Source organism: Channa argus, chromosome 2 (assembly GCF_033026475.1).
Source record: "Channa argus isolate prfri chromosome 2, Channa argus male v1.0, whole genome shotgun sequence".
In the NCBI taxonomy this organism is placed as follows: Eukaryota; Metazoa; Chordata; class Actinopteri; order Anabantiformes; family Channidae; genus Channa; species Channa argus.
The window spans coordinates 7,815,034-7,828,372 of NC_090198.1; positions in this window are offsets into that span (position 1 = coordinate 7,815,034).

The window sequence follows — 13,339 nt, forward strand, 5'->3', positions numbered from 1 at the left end:
TGTGAAATAAGAAACAAGTAACAGCCTGATGATTAGAGAGGAGCTTGTGTAAACTATCTGGTTACCAGGTAAAACTTTGAAGGACTCCAAGGTAAAAGCAGTGAGTATATTTTTCGAACTTATTAACAATGGTTTTACAATCGAGATATTTTTTAGTATAAGATACAAAAAAATAGTAATATATATACAAATTAACCTCATTCCTTTTTTTATCATATGACCTGTTAATCATTGTAGTATGTGCTCCCCTAATGTTGACACATCTGTACAACATATAACATATAGTTATGCTGCCTGAATGAGCACAAATACACTACTATAGCTCTTTTATATAAAATTTATTCAAGAAATGTAACAATTTTTTGTCTTATTTTAGTTACTGTACTCAGGATCTAGGAAATCAAACACAAATACTGTTTATCCTGAGTGTGTATTCTGGTTAATGAGAAACAAAAATGCAATATTTCTTACCGTTTCTGTTTTCGTGTAAGGAAACACATTTTCACAGACATGTAACACATGGTTTTACACCACATTTTGTGCTGTTCACAGTTATGTAAAAAATGAACAATAAAGTTTCGAAACACAGAATAATTCCAGGGTATTCTTTGTGATAATGGCTTGATGATGTCCTACAGTGTGGACATAATCAGGCGGAGCCTTTCTCACTATAATTCTCTCATTAAAAAAGACTAAAATACTGTGTAACAGACCTTGTCTGTCAGCTTTCAGCGACCGCCAGTTACCTCCTCAGCACTCTCCGCAATAGACTCACTGTCTCTCATCATCACATGGTTTAGATTAACTAGATCAAAAGCTTTTAATTCATCCACGCTTGTTTGAATCATTGTTCGTTAATGACACAACTTCCTTGCATTCTGCATTTTACCATGATGACAAATTCCAAATTTACAGGGAACGGTAAAGAGCACTGAGCAAAGTAACTAAACATTTATGTGGAGCAATTTAAAGGTCTTACCACAAGAGGCTCGCCTGCAGTCCCCATCTGCTCCTGCTTAATGATGCCTTTGCAGCTTTAAAATCACCTCTTCCCACCCATTTCCACACTCTCCATTTGATACAATAAAGCCTGCTTTGTTAAGGACTTCAGAATTTATTTGTTGCCTCAAGTCCAATTTGTTTATATAGCACCTCACGTATCTAGGTTTGGTTGCAAAGGCTTGACCTGTATATCTCCAGGGACAAGTTCCCAGTCATCCTCATAAAGGAAATTATGGAGGGCAGCTTTTTTTTGGGGGGGGGGGGGGGGGGGTCAGTGACTAATGGGGAGATTGCAAGTCTGTCCTAAATTTGCACTATGTATTCTGTTAGAAAGTTGAGTAAAAGGAAACTGTAAAACAACAGGTAGTTTTACCTAAACAGCTTGATTGGCCAAAGACATGTTCCAGTCATATAGATGATTCCTTGTAAACAGACCTGGAGCTGCTTCATAAACAAGAACGTTTGTATGCTAAGTGTTACCAGGAACCTGTGTGGACTTTAATGTGGACTGTAAATCCCTAGTTAGAACAGCCTCCATGTAGAGACACAGGTACAACTACTGTCTTTATGTGACTAATTTAATTCAATTCAATTCAACTTTATTTATATAGCGCCAATTATCACAAAGTCATCTCAAGGCACTTTACAGAATAAAGTCAAGACTATTAAGATGTATAGAGAGACCCCAAGGTAAAAACTCCCTTTGACGGTAGAAACCTCCAGCAGAACCAGGCTCAGGGTGGGCGGCCATCTGCCATGACTGGTTGGGGTGAGTTGAAAGTGGGGGGAGAAAGGAAAAGACCAACAAAAAGCAACAATTTGGTTGCGGATTTGAATCGGTTCCTGATTTAATTCTACCTGCTGGCTGCAGTCGAGTTTGCATGTTCTCCCCGTGTCTGCGTGGCTTTCCTCTTTGTACTCCAGTTCCTCCCACAGTCCAAAGACATGCAAATTAGCTTAACTGTTGACTCTAAATAGGTGTGAATGGTTGTCTTTCTGTGTTTCTGTGCCACAAAAATTTTTTTTTTAAAAATCAATCAACGGCTTTTGGCTTGTCCCTTCAAGGGTGTCACAGTGGAATGTTTTGTGCACGTTGATTCAGCATGAGTTTTTATGCTGGATGCCCTTCCTGCTGCAAACCACCCATTTTTGTCCGGCCTCGGGACCGGCGCAAAGGTGTCCCTTGGTGGCTGGGTGGGGCAGGATTCCAACCCATGGCCTACTGCAGCCCCACCCAATGCTCTACTGAGTAGCCACCAGGACCCCATGCCACTGAATAATGATTTTTTTATGTCATGATTTTTTTAGTCAGTCTTCTACCAACAGCCACAATTTTATGTACAGTTTTTCCTAAAGCTGAGCAGTTTTAGTTGCCTGACACCAAAGAAATCTTTACCAGTGAAATAACAGAAATCAGAATCAGAAAATGCTCATGTAAAATTTGTGCAACATTTATATTTTTTGCCAACTATGTTAGTTGTGTCCTGCAAAATTGCCTACAGTGACTAGAGCATCATTAAATTGTTCCTTGCTTATATTTAGGCAGCATCTCTGTGACTCCAGACTCAACATATTTATGCACATTTAACCAAAAGCATAATCTTTCACTTACTAGACTACGGGCGTAAGTGAAAGCAATTTCACAGTTATTGGTTCAATCTTGCAGCTCCTCTGGTCACATGTCAAAGTGTTCTTGAGCAAGACACTTAACCCCAACTTAGTTGCTCCTGGTGAGTATTGGCCAGCTGCACAGCAGCTCCCTCGTCAGTGTGTGTGCAAATGGCTGAACAAGAAGCAATGTAAAGTGCTCTGAATGCCAATAGCTAGAAAAGTGCTAGGTAAGTACAGACCATTTATTTAAGTATGAAAATCACAGGTGGTGTGAATATTATAGCATACAGATGTGTGTTAATTGTATCTGAAAACCACTGAGTGGCAGCAGCAATTCAACAATAATACTTATGGTTAACAGTATTTTAAGTGAAAGTGCTTGTTTTTGCAGAAATACATGTATATCGTGTAATTATATCTCTTTTGTTCCTTAATTATTTAAATGAAACTATCTGAGAAGTGCACAGTTTATATATAACAACTCATAGAGTTCTGAATATGCCCCAGTCACTCATTATTTCTGGTAAGGTTTTACACACCAAAGCGTTAGTGAACCACTGGTTTAATCAATGACAGTAAACTGATGATCATAGTGTGTTGAATTAATGTTGAGCAGAAGAAAGTATAAACATTCCCAATATAATGTTGGTGAGTCTGACCTAGTAAAAACTGGAAATGCTCAGGTAAAGTACAAATATCACCAAATGGGCAATTGTACATGATCACAGTACTTATACTTTTTTTTTTGTCCTTACGGCTTATCCGGTGAATTCAGGGTCGCCACAGCGTATCATTGTCCGGATGTTGATTTGGCACAGTTTTTACGCCGGATGCCCTTCGTGACCCAAACCTCCCCAATTTCCAATTGGCTTGGACCGGCACTGCACAGCTGGGAGGGGAATGGGCTGTTGGGGGTTCAGTGTCTTGCCCAGAGACACTTCTACATATAGCCGGGACTGGGGATTGAACCACTGACCCTGTGGTACCTGGACGACTGCCTTGATCACAGTACTTATACTAAGTTTACCTATTTTTTAACTTTCCAAAACTGTTGAGCAACATCATCCTCCTCATGTCTGGTTGAAGATGAAATGCATCATCCTGGACAGCTGCTAGCTTGTGTGTGTGTTCTGTCTGCTTCATCACCTCTTTGAGCATTTTGCCTACACATTAAACACCTTACTATCATGTCAGCTGAGGGCTTTTAAACTTTCTTACTTTGTCACCTTGTTTTCGTGTGAAGCCTGCGAAATGTGGACAATCATTACGAGTAACACAAATACTTCTCACACACACACACACACACACGCACAAAGACGTTAACGTTGTGTGGTACAAAGACCTCACATTCAGGGAATAAGATTTAGTGAGCAGCTCTAACTAAAATTGCCTGTCACTGTTATTCATCCCGGGGATCTGATTAGCTCTCGGTTCCTGGGATGCACATTGTCCATTTAATTAAAGTGTGGAAAGCCTGGTGCTGAGTGGACAGTGAGCAGACTTTGGCTTTGGCTCAGTGCACCATTAGTGAGGAAAAAAATTGGCGCCATGCCCCATTAGTCACCCTCTCCCTGTTCCCTTTGGGGCAACGTCACCTGCAAAGTCAATTAAGACATAAAATATTTCCCTTGCGTGTGAAAGGATTGATGAATAATCCTGTCTTTCCCATTGTGTGCGGTCTAACGCCGTCTCCGTGTGTGACTTGCTGCAGCCAGGAATGTTTGTCCCAGGCCACATAGCTGTGTTAGGTATGATGCTGCCTGACTACACAGCCTGATTCACTACAAGGTTTTCACATCATCTTTTCCGAGCTGTTTAATTCATAGTTTCACAGAGGAGATTTAAACATTTTCCTATTCTGCTATTCATTTAATGTTGGCAGGCTGTAAATTCATTCAGCCAGTGGAATAGTGTCCCATATATGCACACTTTTCACTGTCACATATCTTATTTTTGCCTGCATGTGGTCCCATTTAGCTCACAGGGGAGGTCCCTGCCAAACGTAGAGCTCTGACTCCTGTTTCGATGATGATGATGATGATGATGATGATGTAGGCTGGATATTCAATGCAATAAATGTTACAGTGAGTTATGGATTTGCAGTGATATAGTGTCAGGTGTTTCAGTGTTTTCTGTGAAAGGGGGCTAGATTATTAGAAATACTGATCCAAAGAACTACAAGCAGTGATTCTTCTCTTCTGTACTTTGGCTGGCAGTCAGACTCGTTCAGGGGGGTTTGTAAACCTTCCACAGCCTGCGCATGCAGAAAATGTCGTTAAAGAGCAGGACCTATACAGTAAGTCACAGACCATTTTCCTTAGTGACCCTATGGTGTTGCAGATTGGCCGGTTTGACTCCAGGATCTGCCCAGTGTGCGAATTAAGACCCCCAGCTCATAATCCCTCCCGCCCGAGGAGGTCATGGCAGTGTTGGGAAGCATTCCAGACATAGCCACTGGTTCTACCCCATTACCCTGATCGCTGAATAAAGTGCAAACTCTCTCCTTCTCTCCTCCTACAGTGCTACCGCGGCGGGATCCCCCTTTTCACACACTTTTATCAAACTAGACCGACCCACAAAGCCACTGTCAGCACTTACTCACTCACAATAATTACCACTGGCATGAATGATGAAAGTCACACATGGGACTGGGATTTTTCCCTTTCAGTTTCAAAACCAAAAACAAATATCAAAAGGGAGGATTTGTTATGGCAACAGCTGTTTCACCTTCGAGAACTCAGTTTTATCTGTTTTAAGTTCTCCAACATGAAATTCTTTGTTGGCCTGTGCTGTTCTTTCAGTGAAGTTTCTATGTTTTTCACATTTGGGTATCTGATTTCTGCAATGTAGGTCTTGGAGAAGTAAAATTTGACATGATGCTATAATAATTTGATATTTTGGGAAATCAGCATATTCATTTTCTTGCTGAGATTTAGTTAAAGATATTTAAATCTCTCATACTGTATAAAGCTACATCCATCAAACCGATATTGTTGCACTCTGGACAGAGTGGCAATCCACAGCTTGAGATTTTTACATTCTGCTTTTAATATTGGTAGTTTAGTCTTCATTCTAAACTAAGCAACTGCTGGTTTTAATGGCCATGAAGAAGGCAAGAAGAGAAGGCAAATCACTTCCTGATGCCTCTGCGGAAAAGACGTTTCCAAACAAGAAATATTCAAAACCCCCAAAATTATACTTCAAATAAAAGCATTCAGCACACAACACTCAACATTTCTGTTCACCATTATATCACAACAGCTTCCCACCTCAGACAGCACAAGGCTCAGACTTGGACACTGATAGCTCTGGTAACAAGAATGGACCTGTTTTTCTTGTTGTGTTTCTCCTTTATCACGTCATTATCCACCAAGCCGAGCCAAATCCATCACAGTTGACACGGCTTCAGTACATGGCTGCTGGGCAGCATGGGGTGATGTGTCTGGGTCTGAGTCATGTCAAAGCCAAACTTTGTTGTGAAAGTGTGTGTTTTCAGCTGTTGACTGGGTTGCACCTGTGAGAGCAAAAGAAACTCGGCCTCCCAAAGCTTTCTACAAACGTATAAATCACAGCTGCTCGACTAAGTACAGTAGGGGTGACAGATCGTAGAGGGGACGAAATGCGAGCCATAATTCACACAGGAGCACAGGTTTGAACTGTGAACAAAGCTTATAGCTGGAAACCAGTTTTTGATTATGGCTATTTATTCTGCGATGACTACATGGAGGTTAGGATAACAGCAGAGTGAATTTGTATAATTTCTCCACCACTACAAATGAACATTTTATGTTTTGCTGGGATTGTGTTACACACTGGATATACAAACAAATGAGAAAGCATGATATAGCAGGGGGGTATGCACATTGCCACAATGTCATAATAGCTTATGCTGTATATGAAACATTTCAGTATTCAAAAATAAAGCAGGGATTTGCATGGATCTTGACATCGCCCAAACATTTTTACTATATAGCACCAGCACGCATTTGTTTACTGTGACCAGCTGAGGTATCTTAAAATCCCAGTGGCAAAGTGTGTGTCCCACACCATAGAATGGGAACTGGGGCTGGACCCTCATGGGCCTACAATGTGTTAATGGATCAGTTGATGATAGAGGAACCATGATAGTTCACGTCGGGGCATTGGGAAACATTAGAAAAATCTTTAGTTCAAATAATAAATGAATAAGTGTGGACCTGTGATTTGTGAGCTGTTATAAAATAAGGTTTCGACACTGTGAAGACCCTTGTGAAAGAGGTGATAACATTCCCAAAAAACTAATCCTCTGAAATTCAAAATATCTATAAAAAAAACTCTGTCAACAGGTTACGGTTTTATGTTGTAGTTTACTTTTAAATCATCATGTAAAGCAGTGATGCTCATCATAGCCCATATAGACTCATTCTAAAACAAACTGAACCAGTCAGTTGAGCATTTTAGCACAGAAGTTGCCTGATGTTTGGATAAGTCAGCTAACAAAGTCTGATTGTTAAATGTTCTGGTTAGTCCCTCAATTATTATTTGATTTGTCAACATAGACATGAGAACAACAACAACTATAACAATATTCATAATCAACACCTAGTCAAACAAAACTATCATTAATTATGTTAAAATGTGGGACCAAAAAATTCCTATTTACCTTGTGCTGAGACTGATCCCTCATTCTGTGACAATTGTTTGGCTGTTTGGTCTCTTTGCATCATGTAAAGGCCTTGCAGCATCACGATAATCTTCATACTGGCTAAACAAACTTCTGGGGTTCCATACTCTTTCTAAACAGCGAGCTTGTGAATAGACCTGAGACATTCTACTACTGTTGGTTTTTGGCTTTTCTTCTTTGCCAAGCTCTGGTGGGCCTGGTCTATTTCTAGCTGTTGTTGGTCACATGTCAAACTTTAAGAGAAAAATGTTCAAACTCTTTCCCCAGAGTGAGGCCAATTCTCTTGGCCAGACTTTTTTTATTTACCAGTCTTATTCTTATCCAGTTTCCCACCAAGATGTTTGAGCTGACTGTTGCTGACTATTGCCCATTTCCTTTCATTTGACAGTGTGTCACAATGTAATTTCAGGTCATCCACCAGCTGAATGTACTAAAAACAATATTTCAGCTCACAAACCTAGTTTAGGGCCTCATCCTTTCAAGCAAACCATAAGCCTTGTATAATGTTTTTCTCACTGTTTTTTTTTAAAGATCCTTTAAAAAAAACTGTTGTTAATGCTGTTCCATCAGTTAACAATTCTGCGCCTGTCATCCATTTTCCCTACGCCGGGTGGCATCATTTTTCGGTTGAGCTGTAAAGCAGAGTATGATGGCGTGATAGTGGTGTAATGATATAATAATACAATTCAATTAACCCATGTCTAGTGGACAGACTGGTCAGGATAATAGAAAGGATTGCAGTGATACTATACTATTGGTGGAGCAGAATCAGCATGAGAATGCTGTGGCATCATCAGGTTGGAGGTCAAACAGTTCATACAGTAAACACGTATGCTGTCACACCATTAAACAAGGATTTCTTCCTCAAAAGCGTTTTTTTCTCTCTTTGGATTTGTCATTTATCACTTTTGGCACCAAGGAAAAATTTCCATGAACTCCCCTTGAGCTCTCAGTCACTCAGGTTTGTCTTCTGCCACTTGCACTTGCGTGCACACACATCCTGCAATAATGTTGTTTGGAAGACTATCTTTTGATTGCCCTAGGTCTAATTCACAAGGGTGATGTAGACGAGAAACAGGAGACGGAATTTCATAAATTCAGAGTGCTTAATATAGTGCAGACAAATGGGAAAAAGACAAGTTGGAGTTTATTGAGCATGGAGAACATGTAGTAAAAAAGTATTACAAATATATTTTTTTGAAAAGATCCGAAAGTCAGATGTTGAACAGCAGTTGGAAGGTGCAGGGACAAAACTTTCAAATTAAACCAAAAATCACTCTCCAGCAGACACCCACATCTGCAGAGCTTTTTAGAAGCAGGACAGAAATCTATATGTCCAGACTGAATTTCATGAGACAATAAGAGCTGGTGCCGCTGTGTTGTTACAGGTTCATACCTTCTCCCAGTGGAGCACAGGCCCCAGGTCAGTGTTAGTGTGAGACTAGTAGAATAAAGCACGCGCCACGTTGACCTCAGCTCTTGACAAACTGTAACAATGAGAGTCAATAAAGAGAAACATTTATTCAGTAGTTTTTGGTGGTTAGAGAACAGGTTGTGCTGTCTGTTATAATCAATCACACAAAATGCCTGCAGGAAGGAAAGAAACTAAAAAGCAAATGTAGCACGTGTCCAAAGGTTAGCCAACAATGTCCATTTTTTAACTTTTGTCTCTGCTAAACATAAACTAACACCAAATCATTAAACGTTGTGTAAGTGACATTACAACAGAGATTTTCCTTCCACATGACTGGCTCTGACGCTGATCGATCGCTTCCGTGTTGTTTGGCTTGAATGGGCTGGTGTTTACTATGATTAAAGAGGCCTGAAACACTCACATTTCTAAGGCTGTCTCAGTTTCCAAGCAACAAAACTGCAATAAAAACAAAGTTGCAGCAGCACATTCAACTGAGTCCAGGTTCACTTTATATGCCTCTTTGCAGTGTTTTATGACAACTGATATTCAGTTGGACTGTTCCTAATAGCAGTGGAAGACTGTAATTCTGAATCAGGGATAAAAATAAACAAAAAAGAGTCATGTGCACTACATGAGGAGAGGACACAAGAATCTATTTGTCTTATGAGTGCACTTGTAAAAATAAGTTATCTCTGTGCAGCTCTGTGACATGAGGTCATGGTACTTGTAATGTGTTTATCAGGCCGGAAAGATTTTATGTTTTGCTAAAGACTGGAACATGTTACATGTCCAGTGTGGAAATGAGGAAATGTTATTACTCATGCTAATTTCTGAACTTTGACCCTTTTTGTAACTCCATTATAGCAAATATGTAAATATTTTTCCTTTTTTCAATTCTGATGTTCAGGTATTTCGCTTGAATAAATATCAATACATGCCAGAACATGCGAGCTGTATCATATCCCTTAATACTGTGTCAATATTTTGGCACTACCAAAATGCTGACATCCATCAATACTGCTGTCAATTTTGTGCCTTTATCCAGGTCTGTCAGTTGGACAGGGTCAGAGGTTCATGCCCCATCCTTTCCCCACCACACGTCGAAGTGTCCAAGACATTAAAACACCCATCCCCATCCCCAGCCGTGCCTTGCCGGCCCAAAGCTTGGGAGAAATTGGGGAGGGTTGCGTCAGGAAGGGCATCCGCCGTAAAAACTCTGACAAATCAACATTCGGGCAAACGATATGCTGTGTTGACCCTAAGACAAAAAAATCTATAAAAGATAAGAAAAAAATCCAGGACTGGCACCATCTGATCAAAACAACTGTGACTGATTGTGGTTTTAGTACACAAATTGGATTTAAATAACGTCTATAAGTCCACACTGTGACTAGAGCATTGCTGTGGAGCTCAGACCAGTCATTAGGTCTGAGCTGATCTTTACAGATTTGCCCCTGAAACCTCATGGACACCACACATGTCACATGTTAAGGTCCCCTGTGGAGTTTAGTTTGAAACAAAGTTCTGTTTATATTCAAATACTCATCATAATGCACTGGACAGTAAGATGTAAAGCATGTTGCAAAGCTGATTTCTGTGGAACATACATCAAAAATTGAAGGAATTACACTATTTAAAGCATATTATAAGTAAAATTACGGTTTTATGGTTGTATGCTTCTGCCAAACAGTTGCGGTTTACAGCACATGCATGTCTGTCCAGGCTCATATCCTAACAAGTTTATCCATGAGTCCAAGTGGAAATTTGTGCCAGATTAAAAATATATACCTTCCAGAAATACCTGTGGTATCGAATTGACAAAAAAGCGATGAATGTGCTGACATAATGATCCTGAGCTAAGTCTGCCAAAATCTAATCAGTTCATCCCTGTGTCCAAGTAGACAACGAGCCAAATTTGAAAACGTTCTCTCAAGACTCTTCAGCTCAGTGGTCCCACGATGGTGGAGCGAGCTACCAAACTCAGCACGCTCAGCTCATTCCCAAGATTAAAAGAACTGCTGAAAACAGAACTCTTCTGCACATTCCTATGCACCTAAATAAATATTAATAATAAAATAAAACTTCATTTCTGCTCTTCTTCTTCTGGTAGCACCTTGCTTTGGTGTTTTCTCCTTGACTAAGATTTTTGCTGCCTTGTACATCACTTGTAAGTCGCTTTGGATACAAGAATCGGCCGAATGACTAAATGTAGGATGGGCCTAAGAAAGTGCATTCACAAGTATGGGACAGCTGGGCAATTGTACTAATACAGTCTCCCACAAAAGGATTTGTTGAAAGTGATTGGTAGCAGGTGTCTGTTAAAATTGCAACCATTTGTTGCCAGGCACCAAAATGACACCTGCTGTTTTTTTACAGCGGCATCAGAATTGATACTAGGGTAACAAAATGGTGGCTATTCTTTATCCCAAAGACTCAGAAATGCGGAATTTCAACTGTGCACAAATATGCATGAGTTGGAGCTGTAGCAATAAATAAACATTGTGTGTAAGGATTTTTCCTTATGCTTACACAACTTATGTCTCTGATTTAATATCAGGTATGTTGGGTGATGCCAAATGTCCCCCCGCTTTATCCCTGCTAGTATTGGTAAATGTAATCACTTTAGTCACAGTGACTCAAGGTGACAGCCATATTCATTTTGTGCCATGAAATTAAAATCCCCTCTAACTCCTCTGGGAGGTTATGGATAATGGCTTTGCTTTTATGTGTAAATTTAACCATGGATGACAAGAAGTTTGTAACAAAGAAGAATGTGGGCCCAGCCCTCAATGAAAAACACATTTCCCCCAGTCTGCTTCTATGCAGATAGACAAACAACAAATAAAAACCACAACTAAAGTAAACTGGGAAAGGAGACTCTCCTTCGTGGGAAAAACATAATCCATTGCCTGCGTGGTCACAATAACAAAGCAGAGACCTTTATTTCAGCAGCTGCTTTTGCTGTGGTTCTTTAATACTGTTGTTTTATATGTATATTATGAATTTATTTGATTCTGTCGGTAACGGAGCCAAAGAAGACTAATTTGCAGCCCTACACCAAGTTCCTGTGTGTATGCATGTGTACATGCATGTGTACATGTGTGCATGTGTACTTTGAGCATGATTCATTTGTGGTTCACAAAAGCAGCTGTTTCTGCTGAAAAGTGGCCGGGAGCCCCTTTCACCACAGGGAGTAGATGTAGGAAACCACTGAGTGCAGAGTTACCTAACTGTGCCTTACCATCCACTGACCACTGCACCGTGCTTTCCACGGAGGTGACTATTGGTCAGATCTGCTTTCACAACAATGGAAGAGCCCGTTGTTACATCCAGGGACTCATCAGAAACTACCCACAGAAATTAAGAGAAACAAAACACAAGCAAGTCGGCCTGAAGAAAAACGTGTGCCTCATTTACGCGATCTATTCAAAAGCAACAAATGTTTTAACTAAGATAGATATTCCTGTTATGTGGGATATTCAGTGTTACTTTCAGTGTTACAGTCTTACTTTATGCCATTTAAAAAAATCTCACATGACTTTATTAGTATAGGATACGATTTATTAGAAAACCCGTACAGGCACTCTCCATATAACATGCCACAAACATATTATACAGATAGTTCTGTGAGCAGCACATGCTGGGCAATACCACACATTCAAAGGGGGTTTAATGCTGTTTCATATTAACCGGTGTATGTAAAAGTGATTATGTTGAGCAGAGGAGTACAATTATATCATATTCGCACAGTATCAGTATATATCATTTATACACTTTCTCTAGATAATGTACAGGGTTCATCAGATAGTCGTATGTGTAGACCAGACTTTGGTCTTTGGTTGTACAATTTTTAAAGCACGGTAATAATTAATATATAATTATTATGTAAAGAAAACTAAATGAAAAACAATTAGTCTATATTTCCTTCTTTCTTCCTCTACTTTAATTTTCCCTGTTTCAGCCTTTGGCCCATTTTTCACACCAAATGTTACAGATAAGAGTGTTAGGATATCTCATTTATTTTGAGACATGCAGCTTTGCAATATTTGCATTATGAAATATAATACAAATGAGTAACAGAAAGTAAATGCTGCACTTATCAACAGTCACTTCGATGTGAAACTCAGTCTATCCAAAGTAAAAAAGTATAGCTTGGCTTCCGGTTCTACCTGATGCTATGTTAACTGGTGACTCTAAATGACCCATAGGTGTGAAAGCCAGTGTAAATGGTTGGCCAAGCTGTACTTCACCTCCTTCCCAATAGGAGCTGGGATAGAGCCCAGGCTTCTGTGACCCTAAACAGAAAAAGCAGTTACAAATAATGAATGGATGAACTACCTGATTTATACAATAAAAAATATAAATTCATGTCTAAAAAAGAAAGCTTGACAGTTAGTGCTCATTTAAGTTTCTGTCACTGAATTTTCATTCTTAACTGAATCTAATGTATGTTCAAATAATTTTTTTCAAAAGTTAACCATTCATTTCAATTCATTTGTGCCTAAAACAAATGGCATTGAGTTGTCCAGCTTAGTAAAAGCTACAATACTAACAATGACCACATTCCAATTCTCACATCTCTTGACATTGGTCCACTGGTTGTTCCCAAAATGACAACACCGCTATTTTTATTGTTAACATCAACGTTG